General features: G+C 41.1%; 1 protein-coding gene across 1 annotated transcript in view; it reads left to right on the forward strand.

The window, feature by feature from the left end:
* The window catches only part of znf407 (zinc finger protein 407), a 150,239-nt gene that overhangs the window by 109,652 nt on the left and 13,498 nt on the right, over window positions 1-27,089 (forward strand). The window lies entirely within an intron of this gene.

Below are 27,089 nucleotides of genomic sequence, written 5' to 3' on the forward strand. Positions count from 1 at the left end.
CCTGTCTCTATATTAGCAAAGATTCTGCAGTGTGATCAAACAGAATTCACTTATTCACTGCAGCAGCTGGCCTGTCATCCATGTGAGCTCCCTATCTCACTGAATATTTGTCCTCTTCATCACTGATGTCATTCAGTGAAATGCTTGTTGCTAATGAAAATTTCTCATCAGAAGTAAGGCTATACCTACATTTAAACATCAGTGTCATGGAAAATTCTCAATAATTCAGAGTCTGAGGGTCTTTTAAGCTCAAGACTCCTTTGCATCAGTGTCTTTTCTGATTTCCTATCTGGGAACTGCCTATTGCTTTTATAGTTTAGTTAGTCTGCTGTATCAGCTGAAGGTTAACAGGGACTTCACCTATTTCACATCTGCTGATCTTTTTTGTAGAAGTAAAATACACCATTCAGCTTTAAAACACAGCTATTATCTCTTCAAGGTGTTCAAAGTAAAGCATTCTTGTCTCAGAAGTCAACCTGAGTTGTGGGATGATGATGTTGGCAAGGTTTCTTCATCTCCAGCTCTGAGAACTCATGTTTAAATGAGAACTTTTGGCACAAACCGGAGGTCTTTGAGTTGTTTTGCTACAGTCGTTGGCCATCATGGAAACTGGATGCTCATCCACAGAAAGAATTACAGGTCAGGTTATATCCTGCTGTCCATCGTTTTAAACATCCATCTGTTTGACTTTGTAGAAGATCAGTTCAGTCATAGAGCCATAAGTGATAAGTTGAAACCTTCTGACTATCACTGTAGAATCTTTCCAGCACCTACTATTCCTCCAAGGTCCGATTGTCCAGATTCTTTGAGGGCAGTTTTGTCTGGATGGAGTCTTTAGTTTTTAGTAGGACGACCAGCCACAAAGAGGCAGAGCTGAAAGATTGCTGGTCTGGCCGTCCCTGCCAATCACTCAGACCACAGAGACAGATGAAATCTTGTTCTTCTTCTATTGGTTCTATTGTATCCCAGTGTTCCTCTTTGTCCTTGAGGGCTACCAAATCCAATCGGGAAAGTGCCCGTCCTTCAGAGAAGCAGAGAGGACAGCCTTTATCCTGTTATCCCTCTGACCTCACATAAAGGCAGTAGAGCAGGAGGGGAGCACCATGGAAAAGAGGCCAGGGAAGGACATTACTGGAAAATGGCCTCTCTGGACATGCTGCTGTACGTTTCCGGGTGAAACTGGATAGATGAGGGTTGTGTCCTTGGTCTGACTCTGAAAATCTTTGTTGTTTTGAATTTCTGGATTGAACTTATTCTTGGTATAATTAACTTTTCTCAAATTTAGGGCTCCATCTCCTAACCTCTCTGCTCAACCCTTTTGCTTAAAGTACTTTTTAAAAACACTTCACTCCATATTTTGTGTACCCTCTCACCTTTAACCAAAGCACACCTTTAGGTTTAGTTTTGCCCTCTGACCCTACAATCCCCCCTCCTCTTTTGACCTTGTAATGGCTGACCTTTGGTAAAGATGACTACAATTCTTTTGTATTTTTGCCTTTCCCCAAGTTTGACCTGTTAAGCCATGTCAGTGAGCAATACTAATGCCAAGTAAAGGATGTTTCTCTGCATCTGCTTAGGCCAGTGCTATAGCAGGAAACATATACCAAGGGTGTCAGATTTCAGTGTTTTATGTGAAGGTCAGATCTTGTCTGCAGAACGCATCATCTTTCAGCTATCTGAAGGAAGCACATCCTCCTCTTTCTCTCAAATCTAGCATCGTATTTTCCAGACGTCATCTTGACTTTCTATTACATAATCAGCTCACAGCCCAGACATGAACCAAAGAATTACAATGAAAGAAATTATCTAAAATTTCACCAGAAAACTCAGAAAAACTTCTTTTCCTGTAAAGAAAGTCCTCAAACTAATGACGACTCCTACTTTGCCCACATGGAAATAAATAATCCACTTAACTTCATTAGAAGCAAAGCGTTCAAACAAAAGGTTATTTGAGAAGACGTTGAAAGAGCACTTGTGAACCATTCCTTTTTCAAAAAAACAGGGAAAAGGGAGGTGGAGGTGGGAGCAGGAAGAGCAGCTCTTCATCTAAGTAGACAGAACGAGACCAAAAGAAAAAGACAGGGAAAAAAAGATTAAGAAGGTAGATGTTGAATTAACCTGCTTGTGATTGCTCTCTGTCAGAGTGGCACCAGGGCCAGCAGCGAGAGGCAAAAAGTCTGTGATGGCCCTTCCCGCTGTTCCGCCTTTGAAAGACACAGATCAAACGCACCCCAGTCTCAGGCCCTTGTAGCCCCTTGCGCCGGATTGATTGACACCCGAATGTTTCCGCTGCTGCTCTGTCTTTCCATATCACTCTCTCTCGTCTTCCCGCGCTCTCTCTCTCTGTCTTCCCTTCTTTATTCAGCGTCGCACTTCGAATTAAAGCCTTTCTCAAGGATGAAAGCAGAGGTCCTTTGCAAACGAAGGAAGAGAGGGAATTAGACCCAGCAAGTGATGGAGGGGAATGATGATTAGAATTTGAGGGGAAGAAAGAAGAGGAAAGAAAGGAGGTTACATACGTGAGGGGAAAATGTTGCTGATAGGACACATTTTAATAAAATGGTAATGACAATTGTCTCCTATGTGTGATGTGCTGAGAGATATGGCAGAGAGAGGTGGCGGCGCCTGTGTGATCTCAGCATAGATAGCGCTGCAGCAGCCCTGCCGCTACAGGTACATCAGAGTGCTGCAACTTCACCAAATTACCCCTAGACTGGAACTATCTTTAAGGTTAAAAAGCTGCAGCTGTGCTACAACTGTTTAAACTTTTAGAAAAGCTTTCTTTCTTACTTTGCTATCTCCTTCCAGCGAGGTCAGCTGTGTTTGCTGGGCATTTGGCTTTGATAAATCAGCCTCATGTCTAGTTTGTTACTAAAACTCACATACATAAGCAGGTGAGATGTTGCCATTAGCTTTGTCAGAGCATCCTTAATCCACAATTTTTTTAATTGTGAAATATTTTCCTAATTTTCAGCCGAGGCTGTAATTGCACACCTCGAGGGCACAGAGATCAAATGCTTCCTAATTAGCTAACAGCGACTGAGGAGCTGCTGCTTAGTGCCTAAAAAGGTATAAGAAATAAATAAATAAACTTCTTCAAGGCATTGTTGCTGCTTTATGCAGATTCTATTTTGTATAATAATGTGTGATGGATAGCTACTGTAGAGGGCCAGAGGAGGCCCGGCCTTGTAAGTGATGATCTTAATACACAGTTATAACCACAGGCAAATTCATTTGTTTGCTTATAGTTTTTCCTTATTAAACAAATCTGTAAACAAATATGGGTTTTGATGGCTTTTACTTAAGTTATGCATCCGTGCAGCGCTCCGGCTACCCCTCCTTGCTTTCACCTTCTGTTCATCATGTAATGAAACATTACTCTCATGAGTTTCACTTGTATATTGTGTTGCAGCGGTGTGTTGGATTGTGGAGGACAGGTGTGTATGTCATGCAAATGTGTCCTGGTATGCCTGAGCATATGACACTGTGTCTGCGTTGTGAAAGAAGCCACAGACACCAGCGATAAAATCAACATCTGCTTCTAATAACAATGTGTTATATGTGACACGTTTCTGTGTGGGTGAAGGAAAAAAAAAAACAGTGCATCAGAGCTTTGGAAAATCACCGGTAGGACATCAAGTCTTCAGTGTCGATGATAAACCGGTTTCTTTTTGCCACCTTCCTTATGCTGCATTTGCATGATGGACATTTAAGAAAACAATATGTTCAGTTTAGAATAACTTAAGAATGAGAAGCTGTCTTGATGTTGTCATAGCAGTGATTTAGATCAAATGAAAAGTAGATACATGGTAAATGGACTGTAATTATATAGCACCTTTCCAGTCATGTTGACTACACAAAGCTCTTTACACTATATGTCACATTGACCCATTCACACACACATTCATACCCCGATAGATAAACATTTATTTATATACCACCTTTTAAAAAGACAAGTTAAAAAAAGAGCATCGTGTTCAGAAAGCCTTCATGTTCCAACTGGAAGATTAGCTGAAGCACTGTTGGTTTCTTTAATTGGAGGGTTTGTTCATGAGTGATCAGCATCATTCAGTCAACACCTTTTAGTTACTAATTTTTTTTTCCTCTTCTATAGCTTCTTCCCACCCTTCTGCTGTCGATCAATGTTTATCACCCACTTCTTCACTTCCCATGTTGCTTTAATTGAGATTGGACAGCTGAGAAGCAGCTGCTCAGTGCCAGCTCCCCAAGAGACATGCAACAACCGATGTGAGTCTTTCTGGGGTTAGCTAAGCATTTTATGTGAAAACATGTCGTCAGTTGCATGCATCTCAGAAAAACCAATCCGTGGCCAGTCTGGGCCGAGCAAGCAGCAATTCCTGCGTAATGACCTGCTCCAATGAGCGTGAAAACTCCCCCAACTGGTTGCATTTATCACACATCAGCCACAACAAACGCTTCTTTGTTTCATCATCTTCTTCATTTTCAGTCGTTGTGGCATCGGTCCGAAGGATTCCTCTCAGCTGAGCTGCTAAGCGGCCATTCAGTGTTTTGACAGGCAGGTCCCATACAGTCAGCCAGTGGACAAGCTTTAGGTTTTTGGCTGCTTTAAACATGAAGTCATATTTCCATTGAGTTATTGTCACCTTTAGGCCATCATAAGCAGATTTTTGTTGCTTGTCTTAAATGAGGACTAAAAGAGTGGTGTCATTGTCAGTTTGGGTGAAACTCTGCCTCCGTCTGAGCGTCTTCTGTCATGATCAGAAAATTTGAGGCAGATTGATGACACGTAATATATATGCTCTCCGGTGCAGTGACACTGTGGGGTTAGATTTGTGCTTATATTGCAGTGTTCGAAAATGTTGTCTTATGTAGGGCACAGCTAACAGGATGAAAATTATATAAATAAATGAAAATTGTGGAAAATTGATTTAAACTTGTGGTACATTCTCATCGCAGTGTTGGAGGATAGAAAGCTGACATGATACAGCTATGTTACAACAACCAAAAATATGTTTAAACTAAATTTAATCTTTTTTTTTCCTCTTTTTGTTCTGACTTTAAATAACACTTTATCTATTGTGTTTCTAAACGAAAGCCTTGGCTAGCGGATTGTGCTTTCATATGAACATCCTGTACATGCGTTGTGTGAGTGACATGAGGTTAAGATGCTCCGAGGCAGGGCTGCTCCCCCTGTATGGAACAGTGAATATGGAACCAGACAGACCGCCAGCTCCTATAAAGCCTCATCCATAATTCAGTCTTCTTTCTCCCCCAATTCAGACACACCGAACACGTCCAGCTACAGCAAACCACTAACCTGCCTGAGACAAGAGAGAAAGACAGACATGAGTTGTAGTTGATAAGAAAGTGGAGTAAAAAGTTAAAAGATAGAAAACTTAAGCAGAAATTCTTATTGGAACAGGGTGAGAGATGAGGCTGAACTGCAAATTTTCACTTATAGCCCAGCATGCCCTTTCTTGACCTTTACTGAAGCAGCACCACTCTATAGTACCAACATGTTTTCCCTGATCTCCTTCCTCATTGGCTCAAGTGGACTTCTGAGATTTCTACCATGACCTTTGCCCCTTTAGTTGTGCCGGGGACCCTCATATTCCTCCTTGGCCTTTCCACATGTCGCCTGTTTGGTGGCTCTCCAAATGTGTCAGCAACTCTAATTACCAACAGGCTCAACTTTCCCAACTAAACAACCAATTACCAGCTTTTTAGCCCAACCCAGTCCCATGTTTCCTGATACAGTGGCCTATTAGGGCCCCTTATTTCTTCCCCAGCATAATTGAATCCCCTGGCTTCTCATCAGTGGGCTAATTTAAGCCAATGTGCAGAGTTGGTAATCAGACGGGTTGCCCATTAGACTATCAGACCCCAATTAAGTGCCCTCTTATTTCCACCATAACAAGCCACTAACACTACTTGTGCTATTGTATTTCTCCTTTTAGTGCTCTGGTTTGTTTGGTAAAATCTGTGGTTTGTTTGTAGAAAAGGAAATGGTGAGAAAAAAGTAGAGTGAAGGAGTTTTGATGAAAAGTTAGGGCTGTTGCAAATGGTGTTTTAACAGATCTAAGAGATTTAGGGACAGTAATTACTGAGACAATGTTATGTTTTAATAGGCTGATAGATATAATGTCGGTCAGCAGATGCATACTATTGTCCAAAACACCCAGCTGTCCTTTACTGGAGTCTAGGAACAGTTGACAGCTGCTTGGTGATGCTTTGATGGACAGTTTGATTTCTCAAAATGATAAGAAACATGGACTGGATATAGACTTTTTCAACTAACCAGGTTTCCATTGCCATGTGTGATTCACGTATAGAAGATGTGAAAAAGGTGAACATGTTAAAAGTTGAAAGAACTTTACTACTCCTAATACATTATTTTATGCTCAGTGGAGTTGGATTTTGTCTTGAAAAAGACATTATGCACATTTGAGGGAGAGGAAACTTTGCAAATCGCATCTAACCGACCAAAATGAAAAATGAGGTGACTTGCCATTGTTTCCCAGTCTGAGCTTGCACACTATAAACTCTGTAAATGTAACTAACTGTCATCATCTCAGATAAGATATCCCAGATGTCCCTGGAGATTAAAGTAATTCCTGAAGACTCTCCATTTGCTGCTTGAAGAAGTTCACCACTGTTTTTTTTTTTTTGTTGTTTGGTTTTTTTTTTGTGTGTGTGTGCGTGTGTGTGTGTGTTGTTTTTTTTCGTTGTCACTTTTTTCCCAGGTATACAACTACTTCTGCTACTAAATTCACCAAACAGCAATGTCATATATGAATTTATAAAATCCAAATAGCTATCTTCTACTGTGGCTCAGCTCTGGCCAAAATGTAACAGCTTAATGCAGCCTTAACTTGACCATTAGATTTGAAATGGAAAAAAGTTTAGAGATGAGAGTAGTGGCACCTCTATCTGTCCCCCCCCTGTTCTCCCTCCTCTCCCCTCCACTGTCCTGTCTTGGTGACTGGTTCTGTTAAGAGGAGCTAGAGTGTGAAAGAGGCCCACAGAGGGGATGATGAGGGCCATCTCAACCAAAGCCTGTCGCAAGTCTGGGGCTGTTTCCTCAGCTTTTAAGTGAGTGTGTGTGAGTATAAGTGTGTGTAGATGTTGGCAAAAATTTGTCTCCATGTGCGTCTCGAAGGCTGTGTGCGTTTAGTGTTGGTGTCGACTCCCCATAGCCTAATTAAAAGGCGAGAAAAGCCACTCACAGGGAGATTAAACCTAAAAGGGTAAATTAGTACTCAAAGGGGGTGTGGCATATTCATACATATGCACAGTCCATGAAATCTCTTTTGACACCTGTGGGAAAAAAAGAGGTCTAGAGGGAGGAAAAACAACTTTTGTGTTTTTTTTCTTTTCTTTTTTTTTTTTTTGCAAAGCTGTGCATTATGAATTTCTTGAGATTAGCTGCAATTTGTTGAAAACTAGAAATCAGAGATTTCAAAGATGTCAGATTCTCAGTCTCTGCTTGGGCTGGCTGATCAGCTGGAGTTTGTTTACGTTATTTATTTACTTACTTGTACATTTATAGTGTCAGAGTTGTGCCATCCCACTGTGATATCATTTCAAGTCTACAAGATCCAGAAAGTGATGTTTAATCAAGGATTGGATGATTAGTTTGTCCATCCATCCATTTGCTATGCCAGCTTAATCCAATGCAGGGTTTTATGGGGTCACGGATTAAATTGATATGTGAGATAAGAATTTGTTTAGTTTTGTTCTGTTGCCTGCTCTCTTTCATTTATGATCCAAAGTAAGACACAACAGCAGCACCAAGCAGGGAAGAATTAGGAAAATGTGCATGATTAAATTCTAAAATACACAGCAGTTGTGAATTTCTCCTTTACAAGGTTTAATTAATTGCTCTGTTAAATTTGTATTTTAAAAATCTGTTATCAAAAATGCTCATTTTAAAGAGGAAGGAGTTTTATTTATATTTACAAGCATAAATGTGCACCAAGTCACTATCAGTATATTTTCTGAGGTACATTTTCATAATATATGTTAATGTCATTGGAAATTTGTACATTGAGGTTTTACTGATAAGTGATATTTCTGTGATATTTAGTGTGGTGTGAACTGGCTTTTATTCTTTTGTTCAATGCATTTTTTCTCGGCTTGTGTTTGCCTGCTCCCGCTAACCCCAAAGGGAAATTCAGTTGAATTTATTAATCCCCGAAGAGCAAATTACTTTGCTTTTATTCAGTTTCTTAAAATGTTAAAGTAAGATGTATTATTAATAATTCCTTCAACATTCAAAGTTGATATTTTAGACATAATTTGAAGATACTAAACATGGACACACTTGAACAAAATTCCTGAAGACTTACCTTTTGTTTGTTTCATTGTCTTTAAGGTTTTGCATCCAGTCGGCAACCTGCAGGATCTAACGTTGACTTTTCAACGTTTCAATCTTTACAGCAGAACAGAGAAGTCGAAACTGTCAGAGTGTAAATGCAGTAAATACTGAGACCCAAAGGCTTAATAGAAGTGCAGTATTCATGTTTTTATGGTCTTTTTCCAACTAAAGACCGACATGCACACATGTATGTCACATCATCAGTCACTCTCCTTTATATAAACATCCCACAATTCAATGCTGCATTAACCCCCCGGGCTACAGCGATATCTCTTTACAACTATCTGCTCATTTTTGATCCACTCAATCTTCTCTTTCTGCCTGTGTTTTGCGGTGTGTTCATCCCATGATGTTTTAGCATTTTAGGGATGCATTTGTGTTTATATGTGTGAGGAGAGTGATGTGACTGGGCCAGCAGCTGAGCTCTGCCAAGCTATTTGTCTCTCTGTGTGTTTGCTGGTCTGTCTGTTGTCTCCTCTGTGTCGTCTCTACTCTGTTTGACTGCTATCAGACAAGTGTGTTGTATGACAGAGTGCATCTGCTTTTTTGAGCATGTGTGTTTGTGTGCATTCATGTCATCTGTCAGTGTCTTTCTCCAAAATCAGCCATCTAAGAGAAAATCTCAGCTTGTCTCACACACCCCATTTCTCCCAGAACTTCATCTCCAATCTTATATTCTTTGCCCCGGGGACAAAGCGTCTATGTTTGCACATATACAAGATTTCACGTGGATGTGTGTGTTTTTGTTCTCTCCGTTTGTGAGGTATAAGAAAATAGATCTTGGTTCTGTCACGACCAGGCCTGCAGCTATAAGAGGCCTTAACGGATGTCTCTCTCAGCACACACTTTCTCTCACATGCACACACACACACACACACATACAAACAGGTCTCAGACCCCTCTCCCTCCTGGACTCGTAGTGAGGAATACAGATTCAGGCTCTTCTCTAGATAGTGATCAGCCTTGCCGTGGCTTCAGAAATGCTATCTTTACCAGGCGGCTGAATTGATAATACTCCCTCCTTCGCATTTTATTACAAAGGCCCAGTTTGTAAAAAGGTAATCATTTACTGTTGCTACTATCTCCCCTGAGCTATACATCTTCTGTCTTCACAGGACAAAGTTCTCCTACTGCTACCACTGCTGTTTTTTTTTCTTACTTTTCTTTTTTTATTTCTTTCCACTAGCTTTGCAGACATCCACTTTTACCATCTGCTTCCTCAGAGGTTTGTACATAAAACACATAAAATGCAGCTAGAATCTTCTTGTTAAACGTGCATATTTTGGACTTGCGTGGCCACTCTGTGTTTCTCTATGTCTCTGTATAGAGGACAGAAAGGCTGGAAATGACAGTGAATGAAGGACTAATCCCTTTTGGGCACATAGAATCCACCAGCAAGTACCAAAATCTCATAATTTCAATTATCATATTTATCATATTTATTCATTTTCCCCCAGCCAGGCTTAATGCTGTCGCTCTCCTCTCCTCCTTCGCTGCTCCTTTTTACGTTAATCTATTTTTTCCCTCCGTTGCTCTTTCCACTGGCAACATGTGAGCCTGCCAGTCACGATGACTGACAGCACTCAAGTGGCCTACGGAAAAGCAGCTTTTTTTTTTTTTTTTTTTTTCCTGGTCCAGTGTTGAGTCGGTGATGCTGGGGCCTTATCAGGAAACCCAATTTATTACCGTTTCTCTGGGCACAAGGGGTTGCCACTCACGCTGACTGACAGCTCTCAGATTTCCAGGCTACAGTGGAGGGATTTCCTTTAAGTTGTTGTGTTTTTCTTTCTTTTTTTTCCCCATCATACTGTTAGGGATTATTCTGTCACACATAGACAGACTTACACACTGAATGCATACAAAGACATAGCAGATACATTTTTCTTCTTTAAACTGTTTTGTTTCCGTCTGACCTCAGCAGTAGTTTTTTGACTGACAGATGGCAGTCCTCCTCCCTGGCTGCTTGCGGACATCGTTTTAAACCCTTTTGATGTTTGCAGGGTTTCATATTTCTCTGATGTTGTGCTTTCATGTGCAAAAACCATGTTTGTTTAAACAGCTAACAACAGTAAATGTGGGACTGTGGGTATAATTCTGAACATAAGCCTGCTTATACATGGACGCCTCAGTTTCGAATGCGCTTGAAAAAACATCAATGTGTGTCACAGATTTTTACATTTACCCGAGTAACATCTGTGTATGTGTGCATGTCAGCTCCCATAGTGTTTGCACTTGTGTGTGTCAAATTTGACCTCCGAATCCTAAGGCTTATCGTGGCGGTGTTCCACATTATTGATAGCGAGCAAAGATATCGACAGGCCGAGCGCCGGCAGCTTCCTGCAGCGCCGGCAAGCGGGATGGGACTTTGATATGACATATTGTGCGTCTCAGCACAAGCCATAAATAATTCTGACACGTTTTTGTATGCATGGGAAAGTCCTTGATTCAGCCTCCCATAAAAATAAACTTCTATTATGGAAGGTATTTGTCAAGTGGGTGCGTGATGGATGGCCCGGCGTTTACCCCGTGGCAGGACGATGGGTTATGGATGCCCGCCGCCCCTTGCCGGGGGAGGAGTCGCACCTAGCAACGCTGACACCAGAGTAATTACTGCCCTCCTCGCCACGGCAACAGGGGGAGGGGAGCAGAATGGGGGGGTGCTTTACACACACACCTGCACCTCACTTCTACCCTCCCTCCACGCTGTTCTTTTGGTGTAAAATGATGAAAGTTGTGATGATTGGACATGGGAAGATGGATGGACAAATAGTTGATTTGTCCACTGATTGATATTGCATCATCTTATTTGGCAATACACTGAAATATACTGCCTGATAAGTTTGGATCTCTTTACTTGATAACTAAAAGTAGATTGTGTTTCTGATGAATCTGTGGTAGTGGTCATAAAAAAAGTCATTAAACTGTGTTTTTCATGCCCATTCATCCTCACATTGGCACTCTCATGAATATGTACATCGCCAACGAGCACAAGCATGCATGTTTGTCAATCTGTGGGCCCAGAAGACAGATTGAGCTGAAGCTATGTTGCCATCTGAGGAAGAGGAGGAGGGTGGGCGTGAGGTGAGGGACAGGATGCTCTCTCAACTGCCATTACCCCCCGCTACCTGTGTGGGTGTACAGGTGGAGCGGGTGGTCAGGACAGGAAGGGGGGGTGGCCTGATGGCAGCTAGTCAGTGGGAGTGACACCTGTTCACTGATGCCCACCTCTTCTTTCTTACAGCTGTTTTGGCTTCCTCTGCCTCAACCTTTCCACTCCCTTCCACCCTTTTCCTCCTCAGCAGGCAGAGCTGAGACAAAGCTCCTCACAGCAGGCTGGGGAGCAGTGAGTAGGACCGGTCCAGATGTTGTTGCACACCAGGAAGGAGGCTTTTGACAGGAAACAAACCCAAACTTACTGTAGCATTAGCAGATTGCCTCAGTGCCACTGAGTCTGCTGTTATAAGAGATGATCTACAAGATGCTTCATCTAAGTAACACACATATACAGTCTTCATATATATATATATATATATATATATATATATATATATAAATTATCATAGTTCAACTTTAGTTTTCAACAGCATAGGCGAACATGTTGTTATCCCTGCATACTATAACATATAATCACAAGGAAAAGTGTCTGTTTCTTTTCTCTACATAAAGCCTCCATTACTTTCATAATGTTGATCTTTTTTGAGTTTTTATGTGAATCTAAATATCTAGTAGCCAAAGTCATGGGCTAACCCTTCTCCACACCCCCCGCATACAAATGCAGACAGTATTAAGAAATGCTTGTTTGCATGGAACGTACCGTGTTTAACCTAGTAACCCCATCCCAGGGTCCAGATAGGTGGACTGATGCTGCTGTCGGCCGCTACAGATTGGGGGTCAGGGAGAGGAACAGGCTTCGGTCAATAGGCTTAGAAGACCATCAGGGACTATTGATTGTGGCGGACAGTGAGGCCAGCTCTGCACTAATTGTTTCTTTACTAGCCTGTGGCAAAGACAACAGTCACCGGCAGAGACTCATGAATCTTACATCTGTTTTGTTGCGAAAGCACCAGGAGTTAATAGCCTTTGATTACTGAGAGGATTGTGTGTGTGTGTGTGTGTGTTTGTGTAGATGTGGATGAGGCAGGTTTGTGTGATGTGTGCATTTTTGTGTGTGCAAAAGAAAATTAAGGATGCATAAATTCACAGTCAGATTTGCGTAGTAAATTAAGCATTCATGCATTTCTGTCTGAATAATTGATGTCGATGCAACAATTCAATATTGATATTTTGAATGCATCTTTCATGTATGGTGCAACAGTTTATTCTGTTTGGGCTCAACTTATTGTTATGGTTTTAGATTTTATTGCCAATATTATCTGTTTTAGTGCAAAGAAATAATGAAATGTTATATCAAATGTAGCATTTGATTGTCAAAAGACAATCAACTGGATTCTGATTCTGTAAAATTGTATCTTTCCAAATGGAGGCAATCATTTTTTTAAATCAATTTATAGTCTTTATTGTAAAGTCCTGAATGTATTATTAAGCAAAGGTCTTTGTGGCTTCAGAGATTTGAGCTTTAACTGAAACAGGCACACACCCATTATGCTAACGTTAGCATTAGCTAATGTGCTATTGTGGGCCCTCTCTGAGTTGAAATCCAGTCTGCTCCACCAGTTTCTTGGTTACTAGGGTAACAGTTTTTGCATGTGACTGCTTGCCTGAAAAGGATTAAAAAAAAAAAAAAAAAATGCTGATATAATTTAAAAACAGATATTAGGTGTAGCCACACCTGAAAGACCATGTAAAATATTAATCATCTGGCATATATACCTAGTGACAATCTTAAATGAAAGTTAGTCAGTAGATGTGAAATGTTTAAGCAGATTTTCACACACTTTCCTCTTTTTGGTCTGTTTTACATGTGTTATGAAGTCCATGGTTAGAACATCTGAATAGTGCCTGCCTTCTGCATACATGAAAGAATACAGGTACCAGATCAGTATGTATGAAAACATTTTTTCTGCTAATATAGTTTAGCTCGTTCATGTCCGGTTGCTACACACTTTCCCACTGTTCCTGTAGGCTGTGCCACACCAGCTTTCTTCTGTAGTTAAGCCTACATTTCCCATATGCCCCACTGTCCTTGGAACAAATAAGATGTGGAAGTTTTGCTGCAGAAATGGCATCTCTTTACATTCTTGTGACACAATAAAATGTTTTGCCATCTGAAAGCTGCGGAGGACAGATTTCTGCAATTTTTTTAGTGTATTTCCACTGAACAAAACTGTTCTGAGCTCAGGCGGTTCACCGGCCCACACAGACAGTATTTAGATAAAACAAAATTTTATCCACATGAAAATCCAAATAAAGATGCTTTCTTTATTTCTGTTATATGATGTATTGCACACTAATAACTAATAAATGGCACCAGCTACTATAAACCACCCTAATGTAAACAAAGAAGATAACTTTGGCTGCACAATCAAACCCTTCTGAATAACTTTTTTCTTTCTGCACATGGAGTTTCTGGATAATTTTGATCTTCAGTTTCTAGTATTTTTTCTCAGTGATTGAAAGAAAAATGATTTTAAAATAATGCACATGACATTAAAAAAATGTTTGAATGTTTTGTAAGTTAGAGTTTTGTAATCTGGTTTCCTGGAAGACTTTTCCTCAGTACTAAATGTTTTTTTCATTTTCTGCAAAATCACATGAAAATAATAATGTGACTCATTTAAATGTACAGCCAACACACGCCATCTTTGTCAGCCATGTTGTGCCATGTATTTCTACAGAGGATAATCCATGCTTTAGCACTATAGTTGATATTTTTGTGTTTTTAGCATCTACTGTAGTTCCTTCTGCTCCTTTCTGGAAGAGTGAATGCAAAAGATTACAGTTGGATGCAATCTGCAGCTAAATGCACCTCAATTCTCTACACTGCTCCTTTAAAGTAATATTTTTTATGTCAATATGCTAAATAATGTACTGAGTGTGATTCTTAATCACACAAGCATTAAAAGCCCTGCTAAGTGCTTTTCGTAAAAACTTCTTTCAACACATCAGTGTGGGTCATTAACATGATATATAAGTGGTTAACAATTCATTTGCAAGCTCAAATGATTTTAGCAGCTTTCCATTGGCTCATCATCCTCCCTGTGATACAACTAGTTTTTCTGCTCACCCTCGTGCCTTCTCTGCTTGATTCTGTCCAGCCAGTATCAGTTTTCCTGCTGTTGTGGATCTCATCTGTGTGTTTTCTGAGGGCAGTGTCTTGCTCAGGAGTCATATCTGCTATTCTAACCCCTCTGCAGTGGCCATGCAGAATACAACTGCGTGCAGTTTGTTTATTGCATACAGCAGCAGACTTTGTTTGTGGCCGGCTGTCAGAGCGGCCAGCCTGTTGTGATGAAAGACACTTGGACCTTCCCATCCATTTCACATTTGCTCCAATCAATTATTCAACAGGACAGCCAATTAAAAATGAGGGAGAGCGGTCAGGGCCTCGCCCCCCAAAGGCCGCCACTAGACAACTCTCTCCGTGAATAATTGGTGCAATTAATTTAGCATTGAGCAATAAAGGAGTTCTCACTCTCCTCTCTCCCTCTCTCTCCCCATATACTGCAGAACCTCTCAACACACCAGTCATTACAGACACACATCACAACAACAACACACACACACTGCAGCAGCATAATAGTACAGCTTCAAGAATTCAGGTGAGGCCAACTTGTCCTTCGTTTTTATGAAAATAGCAGTAAATCCGTGCATGTTATGAATCACCAGATTATTGTAGTTAAAAGTAAATGTGCAAAAAGAAAGTGGTAAAAAACTGAAAAATTAACAGATTTTGAATCATACTTGTTTCATAATGTTTACCAGTTGGAGGTAACATTTTAGAAAGCTTGTTATTCCCCAGCAATGCCACCAGATAGCAAAAGCTCTATCGTGCCCTCTGAGACATCCACCCAGAGCCAGTTTTGAGATAATCTAAACTAGGATAGAGGATCCTCGGTCAGAGAGTAAATGGTTTCAATACAATGGAATAATTCAATTTACTTCTTTCCATACATTTCTTCCTCTTATTGTCTCTTATCTGCAATTATAGTTAATTTGCTGCTGCCCTCGCAGGACGGTGCCTCTACCAGTAAAGGCACTCTCACACTCTCACACTGTAGTAAGAACACTCAGGTGGTGGAGGAGGAGGAGGAGGAGGAGGAGGAGGGTAACGTTGACAGCTAAATTCCACAACAGCTCTGATTTATTCAATCACAATAGAAGTCTAATGATGGCCCAAACACGCTCCTCACCCCCATCCTTCTTCTCTATTCTGCCCTCACATTCTTTTCTCTCATCCTCTCTTCATTGATCAATCCCTAACTCCCAGTGTACCCCCCCCCCCCACCTCTGTGAACAACCCCCACCCACCTCTTTTGATAGCCAGATTGACAGTTGAGTAATTTCACTGTCAGTGCTGACTGACGCATGGTAATGGGAAGACGTTTCAGGGCCGCATTACAACACAAAATAATTTCCAATTTACTGCTCATCAAAAGCACTCACCAAAAAAAGAGAGAGAGAGGGAGAGGGAACAAGGGAGGGATGGGTGGAGAGAGAGAAAGAAAGAGAAAGAGGACAGGGAGGAGGTGAGGAGAAACACAACAGTGGATTTATGGCTTCAATTACTGATATTTCACATTTAGTTTAAAGCGACATGTTTTTGTAATGTGACAGGCTTCACTGGATTTGAAAACCTCTTCAGACCTCTCCACTTCCCCCTTCTTGTTTTTCCCTCCTTTTTTTTCTCTCCCTTCTCGCTGTAGAGATAATGAAAGGGCGAATCTGGGAGCTGATGGGGAGGAGGGAGGGTTGGAGGTTGAGGAAGAGAGTGATAGCTGTGACTCCTGAGCCTCTTTAGAGAGCCGATGAGAAAGGAAGACAAGGCCTGAAGCTTTGATGTAGATGGATTTGACGGAATCTCACACCATCATTCAATGGATGGCCTTCAACCTCCACCCTGCCCATCACTGGCAGGATTTACCACTTTATCTCCCCACTCATTAATGCACTTTAACTTTCCCATGATGACCGTTGGAGGCTTTTAATTGTTTTTTTTTTCCCCAACCCTCCTACTATCAGAGTAGCACAATGTCCCTGTTATGAGAAGAAATAGTGCCTGATTTTTTTGTATTTTTATAGCAAAATTATGTCCTTGAGTGTTCCTGTCTACAATTATATGTTTCATGGGTGGTTTCTGGTTTTCTTCAATGTGATGTAGCTGTGAACTATAATTAATGAAAAACTTTTAAAGCTCCACCATCATTTGCATTTATCTAAAGCAAAGCAGGTTGTGTTGTGTTTAAAGGTAAAGCCTCCATAGATCAGAAGCGTCTTGTGAATGCTGCATCGCTCTGCAGCTGTCTTTCTTCTTCCATTCATCGGTTGTTTATTTGTTTGTTTGTTTTTTCTACCCCTCTGTTTTTGCTCTCACCTGTGTACACTTATTCTCTGTGCATTGCTGGCATATGTATCTGGATCGGCAAACGCATATCGCAACCCGCCCTCCACCCAGCTGTTATTTATGTCACAGCAGAGATTGATAAGTTGATGCTAAAAGCTCTTTGTTTGAGCAGCCTCCTGGAGTGAGAGAAAAACACCACCTGCTTGCAGTAAGAAAACACACACACACTTATATACAGCACACACAGGCTTCTCAGTCTATATTTGACAGTTCTGATGGAGTTCAAATAATCTAAAAGGCAGGCCACCGTTTCCATCATATGATACAATCCCTTTCAATGCATTATTTGAAAACTAACTTGATTCGATATTACTTGTTTTCTTTATCAGCTCAGTCTCTGATTATGTATTGTATACTTTTTGTCAAAGAATCCTAGATCAGCTGTTATGATAGAAATCAGGTGTGACAAATGATTTCTTATTAATCATTTTGTTTTTATGACAATTGTAACCTTTAATTGAAAATAAACACTGTTAAGTGATTATTAACCGTTCAGTAGAGTACTACAGAGGATGTGTAATCAACACTCATTTACATTAATTATCCAGAACCTAACAAACAAGCTAATCCAAATCTTTCACTGCCTCTGCTGCCTATCTTTAATGCTTAGATCATACATACAGATGATGGCACAGCTACAAAGACAGAAACCAGTATCTGTACAGATAAGGCGAAGCAAATGCACAGATGACAGTAAGTAATATATTTGTTAGTGTGCATGCATGTGTTACTCAATTTCCCTCTGCTTCAAGCAGTGTAAGGGATTATGCAGGTGCTTAGCGGCCACCTGCTAAACAAAGCAGTTCTCACTTGTCTCCGGCTGTCTTTGCTTCAAGCTAGGCTTGTAAGTGAATGCATAAAAAAATAAAGCAGTCAGTAACCAACTATTCCTGCAGGGGCTATCATTAGTTATGCTTGGTACATAAAGTGACCTATACCCTGAAAACAATCACTGTAAAATGTTGTTCTTGGGTTTTGTTCTAGCCCTGTTTCCGCCAGCGGGAACGGATTGGTGAGATTTTTTCTAGATATCTAGTTCATTGAGGTCCCAAACCTACTGATTCAAATCAAAAGGGTGTAGCTTGACACACTGTAATCTGTTGATTGGTTGAAAAAAAAATCATAACTTTCCTTGCGATTTGCCACTAAAAACAAAGACACAACAGCACCATGTTGAAAGGAGGGAACTAACTGCTGGATGTCCACCGTTCTCATCCCTTGTTGCTGTGTCACGTTCTTCTTCATTATAATTCAAGGAAGATGCTTTGTTGCTATGACACACTTTTACGTCACAATATTGTTTTTCTGGTAGGGGTAGAGTTAGCTGTGGAAACGCAAAAGAGATCAGGGTTTACCAAACTGTCCTGTCCCGAGCCAGATCCTTGGTGGAAACAGGGCTTTAGTCAACCCAAAAACCTCACTTTCATTAAAATATATCGATGTATTATACTACCAGGTCCCATAGGGAGTCCAAGTAGTCACTGAGCAAATAAGCAGAGACATAGCATGTTGGTAAAGCTCGCTGTAGCTCCTGAATAACTCCAACAGCTAGTACTGCATGTTCCATTGCAATGCCATGTGTTATCCCTGGTCGAATTTCCTTTTATTCAAGCTCTGTTCTTTTGTGCATTTTTCTTCCTTAAACTCTCTGTGTCTTATGCCATGCCACAACACATAAAGACATGGCCAACGGTCCCACAGCTGGTTTTTTTATGTTCAGATATGCTTCATGAATGTGCATATGTCTTTGCATATGAGAGTGTAAGTATGGGAGTGTGTGTGTGTGTGTGTGTGGGTGTGTGTGTGTGCATGATTTTGCCATATGTCTTTTTCCCTGGATACAGCTTCATATCAGCTCCAGAAAGAAAAGGAACAGAGCCAAAAGACTAACAGTCGTACAGCAATAAGGCGCACACACTTTAACACAAGCACTCAGTAACAGAGGAAAACGAGATACCTACCAACGAAGAATATGCTGTTTAAAAAAAAGAAGAGGAAAAAAAAAATGTAGAAAGGTTTTTATGCATGCATGTGTGATCCCGTGTGGTTTTTCTAGTTCTGGACCGTGACACTTTATCCGTCCTCTATTAGAATCCCTGAATCCAAACTTGTGGTATTCAATCATTTTGATTAAAAGCTGTGGTCTCTAACAGAAGTGTTGGGAGTGGAGCTGCACGGCGGCCTGCCACGTTTGAGAATTCATATATTTTCATAAACTTTTAACAATGTCAATGAGACACGTCTTCAATCTTTGGCCGCGCGACGGCAGGGCATTCAATCTTTCTTTAGCTTTTCGACAGAAAATTTGAATACGAGTGCAGTGTTATTAATGTGACAGTTCATATGGGGAGCGTCATTGGTGGTGGTAGTGGTGGGGGGTGTTTTATTAGTTTTGGAGACACTTGAAGCAGAGAGAGAAGGGAAGGGAAGAAACACACTCTGTTAGGTCAAATTCAGCTGGAGGGGCCTTGTCTGTGTTCCCAGCTAGCACTGACGTTAACATTTTAATTTTGCACGCCCAATTAACAACACTAACTAACCAGGGACATTAATTTCTGCCAGAGTTTCTATATTAGAGAACGAAATACATTTTTTTCCTATTTATTTGTCATTTTGGTGTGCACCCCAGGCTCCCCTCATTTTTTTTATCTATATTTTTTATTGAATTGCAGTCACTTCAATTTGGCTCTAATGCTGATTTATTCAGATGCATACCTATCTACACTTTTACACTCTTTTAAAAGCTAAGTTGATGGCATCTTCCAGGATATTGCTCATTCAAAAAATTATACATTCGCCTCCATTTAGACCACAAAAATTGTTTATTTAGATTGTTGAAATCCAGGTTTATTTACAAGTGGCCTGTGAGTGATTAAAGCTGGATGACTTTGAGCTGCTCACATTTGGATTGATAGGAGGTTAAATTTAGATGCAGTGCAGTGCATCTGATTGCCCTTGATGCCTTAAAGAGCAAAACCCAGGCTAATATGAAATGGTTTGTCAATTCCAGATCAATGTTCACATCTTAAAAGAAAAAGTGCCGGCTACATAATCTATAATAGTAGGTAGGTTAGAGCAGCACAGCACTGTATTGAGTGTCTGTTGTCTTTGACACATCTTTGGTGTCATGGGTGGTGCCACAAAGGCGCCTGAGAAACAGGCAAGTCCCCATTCATATAGCTTTTATTACCTTTCTCTGGTTACATGCCATAATAACGCAGAGCGTTTTATCAGCATTAACTTCACTGGTGTAGATATCCATTTGTCAATATGCAAACTCTAACTATTGACCCCGCTCATATTTATGGGATGGCCACACGTTTGTTTGCTTGCATGGATGTTAGCACATGCTTTATGTGCACATAGCTGTTTGCTTGTGTACATGTTACTCTATTGAGATGCAAAACCTGATACAGAAAGGAATATTGTAGATGGTTTTCTGTAAGATAATAGGTCTTGAAATACTGGCATATACAGTAATCAGTCACAACATTAAAACCACTGACAGGTGAGGTAAATAATTCAATGTACAGCTGGGAATTTGTGTCATTGAGCATGCGTCTCCCACCTAAACATTGCTGCAGAATCAGCTTCCTAACACCCCTTCGTTGAAAGTGCCAGAACAATCTAATCCACAAAGGCCCTTTCACTAACAGCACTCAGAGGATCCCCTGTGAACATCCCACAAGATGCTCCCAGAGGCCTTGACTGGTCAGAGCTGTTTATACATCACTGCAGTCATCCACAAAATATTACTCAGTTGGTTTTAATGTTTTAGCTGAAAGCTGTAAGTCTCATCTTTGTGTTTCTTTTTGAAATGATTCATTGAAGTCAGCTGAAGGAAAATTAACTAAATGTAATTTCTGTAGCTGTCACTACAATAAGGATTTCAATTAATCAGAATTAGCTTTATTGCTCATGTATGCAGCCATAAATGAGGATTTTAAAGCTAGCTGTCTGAAATGTGGGCCTTACAGCTATGGAAAAGTATTTTGTTAGAGTTCCTGAAAGTTTTTGTGTCCAACATTGATTACTGTTGATATAAAGTCCTTGTAGTTCTGACTAAAAGCAGCAGTAGGCAACAACCGTACATCACAAAAATGCATACAATAAAGCAAAGAGTATAATTTAACCAAACAGTGGCTCCTCATATATGTTGTTTGTACTTAACCAAGATTCTTTAACCAAATGTTTAACAAAGACTCAAATAAATGCTTCTGTTCTGCTGATTAATGATTGTTTCGGTCTTTGTACTGAGTTGTACTGAGCGACATGTTTTTGTAATGTGACATTACAAACTTTTTTGAATGAATTAGGCACGGTGCCATATCCATTTGCTGGCAAAACACAGCTGTTACGTGATTCCCCGGGCTGGAATAAGGGATGCCCGGGGTTGTGAAGAGCAGTTTCTCAGCCTCAGGACGTTGCAGGACAACAACGGCTCCAGAATTGTGCATAGTGAAAGTCAGTGTGCCATGAAAATGAATCAAAAGCACAGTTTTAAGGTTGGAAAATTAGGTAGTGTTGCTTTAAATGGTCATTCTGAAATGCTGTGAGCACCATATTGATAAATCTGCCTGGATTTAGGTTAATAAAAACACCTTAAAGATCTCAAATGCAAAATGCTGCTAGAAGTGCAAGAGGGCTTGTCTCTATTTTTTGCTGTTTTTGTTTTGTTAACTGACCCTTTCAAAGCTCCTAATAGTTAAACACACTGTAATGAAGCAGCTTTAGAGTCCTCCACATCTGTTAGAAGACCTGGATCAGGCCAGCACATCCATCTTACCATTGTCTCTTTTCACCTGTATCTGAGCTGTAGGTGTTTTTTTTCCTGAGTAGTGTGTCGTGTACACTTTCCTCTTTGTTGCAAACTCGTTTCCAAACAGCCTGCTTTCTTTTTTTTTTTTTTTTACTTGAGATCCATCCCTTGCTCTGAGCTGAGTTTGTCCCAGACTTGTCTGCGTATCGCTGGCCTGTTGTCAGGAGAATGGATAGAGTCCGTCCCCCCCAGTGAAAACCCGGCCAGACACCGTGTGCTAACCCACCGCATAACAGATAGACACAGACACCCCATATCCCTTTTGGGGATTTGAAAGGGGGTTTCAGAATCTGTGTTGTCTGTTTGTGCTTGTGTGTGTGTTTGAGTGTGTTCCAAGAGCAATTGCATGGTCGTTTGTAACCCTGGAACTCACATAGCACCTGCTGCCCAACCCAGGCAGCCTTGTAATGATGCAGACTGATGATGTTAATAAGAAGAGGTGCCCCCTTTGGCTACACAGCTCAGGTCAGACACACGCCCCCGCTTATCCATGTACACGTATGCAATGTGAAAGGATGTACATAGATTCAGCTACATTTAAACATTTACAAACAGACGACACACTGCATCTGCGTTTGGTTTGTTTAAGGGGGAAAGCAGCTGAGCTGAGAAACAATACCTCCATATCTGTGCAGAGATACTGAAATAATAATGGAAATAAAAATGTGTTGGTGCGTGAGGTAAAATCTTTCCGCTGGAAGGAAGAAAAAGGAATTATCACATAAAGTGATGTCTTCATGCATGTAGCAATACTGTGTCTCTTTTTATTTAAGAGATAAACATCAGTAATTGGAGGTTGATGCATGGTTTCTAGGCTGCCTGCGCTACAGGTACATATATATGTGTACACAGTAGATCTCCTTTAATGTGTGTGTGTTGTGTGGTTTCTCAGTACTGAAATGTTTGTTTGTGGTCTCAAGAGCTTAATCTCTTCCCTCTGCCGCGGTGGTACCGTGTTGTAAAAGCTGGCTCGAGCCCGCCTCGCACAGGTTGGTAGTTACTTTATGCCTCCCTCTGTGCTGTCTCCATTTTTTTTTATTTCACCTCACAATCCTAAAGAATTGATGGAGTCACTGTGTTTATTCCGGCAATGTCAGCACAGCACATACACACTTTTTGCTCTCTGTCTTTCCCCTTCTCTTCTTCTGTCTCTCTCTCCTTTCTCACGAGGTAAACATATTTTGCAGAAAAGCTGACGGAGAGCTTGTTTTAACAACCTCAAGGTCAGCAAGTCAAAGCTTGCAGTCGTCACGCCACCCTTCACTGTATGTGGCCTGTGTGTGTGCATGTGTGTGTTATAACAGTGTGGCATCTCCATGGCAGATTTATACCTCTCTGTGCACCTTCAATAATTCAATAACAGTGCTTGTGTCTCCTCCCCAGCTTTCAGTGTCATTATAGAACAGGGCTAAATGCCACCAAGCCAGGTCCATCCTTCCGTCGGTGTCTCTTTACTGCAGCGCCAGGGCACACACAATGTGCCCACGCACACACACACACACACACATTCTGGTGCCCCACTTTCAGTCGAGCTCCCACAGCTTATCAGGCTGTCTCCTGTTGCAAACGTTGTTAAAAGCCTGCTATATTTGTCATATTAGCAAACCTGTTAATTTCCAGCCACTTCATGGTAATTCCACTTGGAATCATCTCCTGTGTACTCTTAAGTGACCACAATCATATCCAGCTACTCTTAGCATCAAAATTAGTCAGTTCCGTCATTCCCTCTCCTTTTTTATGGCCTGCCGATGCCTCATCCCTGCTGTGTGAGGCTGTTTTAACCCACCTGACCTGTCTCCTAGCCCTGCTTAGCTGTATTCTGGACATCCGTGACTCCTCCGGTATTACGGAGCTCCTTCAATCTCTCCCATCGATCCAGCTCCCCCTCTGTTGCTATGCGCTTCAACCTCTCTCTGACCCATCTTCTGCTGCCTCATAGTCCTGTCTAGTAATGTGCCCCCATGCAGTGCCCTCCCTGCGCATGTTCTCTATGTGTGCGTGTGTGCACGCACGTGTGTGTTCACCACTGACCTGAGTGATGAGTGGTGACCCTCTGGCTGGCGCCTGGCGTCCTCCTCGCTCCTATTGATTAGATCTGGGGTTTCATACAGTAGCTGCCTCACGTGACTTTGTCATTTACTGTCTCTCCACTGTCTCCGACCTGTCCTGCACACACACACACACACACGTGCACACACATTCGTCCAGTCACTCATGAGGCAAATGTGTAACCAGTGAGCTTGTACCCATCTGCACTAATTAATGCGAAAGGGGTTAAAGGGGCAACCTCTATATTGCCTGTACGAATATACACAGGCATCCAGCAGAATTAGTTTAATTAGGAGACAACACATGCAGCATGCTAACTGCTTGTATCATTTAGATTCCAGCTCCAGAATGAGTCAGCAGCAGAGTGAAGTGTGAGTGAGGGATCAGAGAGGAAACGAGGATTCAGCTGTCATTGTTAATATACTTCTTTGGATTTGATGTGATTTGATGGAGTGAGATTTGACTTTTCATTTCTTAACATGCCAGGTTGTTTCCTGCCCTCACAGAGTTTAGTAAACAAGGTCCTGTATAAAACCAGATCTTTACGTGTGTGCGTATGTGTGTGTGCCTCTTCCACTCAGTCTTTGCCACAGTAATGCTCAGGTTAAGTGCAGTTGCAGGCTATTATACATCATTAGGGTAAGTAAGGCTCAGGCAGCGCGGCAAGAGAAATGGACTCTTTCAGATGCTTCATTTCTCTCCGGCCATGGCTGAAGTAGGAGCTGACGTCACACATGTATTGTATATGCGTGCACACACACATATGCATGCTTGTAAACATGCACAGGCTGCTACACTTTGAAAGCTGCTAGTCACTTATCCAGTCAGTCACAAATCACCCTGTCTATCAGCTGGTTTATAGAGGCTAAATCCTTCTGATGGCTGGTAGTCAGTCAGCCCTGCCTGCCACTCGCCTGCCACTGCGGAAATTAAAGCATTCCTAATGGATAGATGTGAGTGTTTTATTATGTTTTCACATTTTATGATACATGTTAACACCAGCCATGCTGGACTTGGAGTGTGGTAATTTCTTCTAACCACATCAATTAGAGTCGGGCGAGTAGACGGGCTCCACATCAGCCTTTTAATAAAATGAGAGATTAGACATCCAGCATGATAGATAGGATGCAATTCATTTCTGTTTCACAGAAAGTAATGATTAATAATGAAATAATTCTGATAAGATATTTGTTATTATTATTACATTATCTTGCTTTTTAATCTGGATTGCTCCATTGTGTATTGAAATCATCAATATTCAGAGAAAATGAAAATGTTTTCTTTGCAAGAATATTAATGTCAGCATCTTTCTCCAGATTTCTGTCAATCAAGCCCTTTTACATGCCTGTGCATTGTTCCTCAGGAAGTTCAAGTTATTGCAATACACCTCCTGTTTGGTTATAGGCTGCAATCAGATGGAATTAGTAAAATGTCCTCTGTTATCTCTCTTTGTTGTTGTATTAACAGTGCAGAGGGTGTGCAGCAGTGTCCTCTGCCCAGGGAACAGACCTCCAGCTGGGTTTAAAGACAGAAGCCGGCTGGGTGGCAGAGCCACAGGAACTTGTAGGTGATAGATGAAAGAGGGCAGGAAAAAGACTAATTGTTCTCATTACAGAACAAATAAAAATCAATACCTCTCAAAGCAAAGGGGAGGTGGGTTGGGTCTTGAAGGGCACTGTAGTTATTGCTCGGGAGTGGATTTTGTTGGAATTGCGGGCGGCGGGTAAGGCGCAGTGGAACCGATCACATTTGAATGCTAATTCAGACAAAGGACAGTTAGATTAATAGATGTGGCGATCCAGTGCTGGTCCTTCCAAACATTAAAGCTGTGGGGGTGTTTGAGATTGAAGTTTTAAATGCAATTAAATGGGAAAACACATTGTGGGGGAAAAAGGGGAGATATTTTCCCAATTTTTTCAAATTAAAGAAGGAAATTTCATTATCAGGGGAGCATATTTTACACAGGCAATTACAAGGTTAATACATCTTCAACATCCCCCCTTAAAGTCCTCATATATTTGGTCAGGGATTTTGTTCTTGTATTTTAGTTTAATTGGCTAGGCAGAGCCTTTACAGAAAGTCTGCTTGCTAACACACATACACACACTCAAATACAATGAATTAGATATATTAAATCCATTGAGATTCAGTTCTAACTTTAGCTGAAACTACTACACACATAACGAGAACCAAATTTAAAACTTTATCCAGTCTCGAGTTTAACAGTTGATCCTGAAATTGCCATGACAACCCATCAAATGATTCATAAAATTTAGAATTTTCGCATAAGAGAAGTTGAGAAGTATTATAAGTCAGTCCTCATAAGTATGGCTGCTCTCTCTCTCACACACACACTATATCTGCAAAGACTTCCAGTGGCATATTGGCAGCAGAGTGTGTGTGCAAATTGTGTGTGTGGTTGTTGCTCCAACTGAGTGGCTCCAGTCTGGTTTCCCTCTGACACAGATGACAGGATCGTGTGCATGAATTCCTGGGTGTATGTGCATACAGATGTACAGCATGTGGATGTTTTTATTGAGATATCGAACATCTCTCACACTCTTTTGACCTGCAGTGCAAAGTGCATTATAAGTAACACGCATGGGACATTGCACCCTAACTGATAAGTTTACGACATTATTGATAATGTAAACTTTACAGAAAACAAAAATTAAAGTTCTCAAACAAAGTTTTCTAAGAACGTTGCAGAGCTTAATAAGGCCCCGAACATTCGTCAACTTTTTTTTTGTGCTAATAAATTTAAAATACCAAATTGGTTTCAAGGTGAATTTCTGCACCATTTCTTAGAGTTTCCTTCCTGTCAAGTTGTTTTCTTCTGATTTAGACTGTCTTACATCCATAGAGCACCTCACAGTGTATGATAGAAATTGAGCAGTAAGGCAAATTGGCAGAGCCACAGAGGGCGGATCGACAGCGAGAAGACAAGCTGGGAAGGAGGCGGAGAGCAGAGGAGGCAGTGTGAAAGATATAGAGAGCACGAGATGGAGATGATGATGGAGAGAGAGAGAGGCTGTGTTGGTTTATATAACATCTCCAGGATGGTCTTTGGCATGCGTCAGGGGGCTGAGCCATCAATCACTCCATCTGTGTAAAATCACAAGCTGACTCCAATATTGCTAAATATTTATACTGTCACATACACACAGGCGTGCAGATGAAAAGAGCCATTCATTAGGGCCTTCTCAGGCCTGTCAGCCTGGAGATGGAGATTAGAGAAGCAACCTCCCACTGTGCCTGCCTCTCCTCTCACCGAGCTCCTCAGCCCTATATATAGAGCCATCAGGACGATAAATATCTCCAGGATGCCTCTGTTAGGTAAA

The sequence above is a fragment of the Melanotaenia boesemani genome, chromosome 6, assembly GCF_017639745.1.
Source record: "Melanotaenia boesemani isolate fMelBoe1 chromosome 6, fMelBoe1.pri, whole genome shotgun sequence".
Lineage (NCBI taxonomy): Eukaryota > Metazoa > Chordata > Actinopteri > Atheriniformes > Melanotaeniidae > Melanotaenia > Melanotaenia boesemani.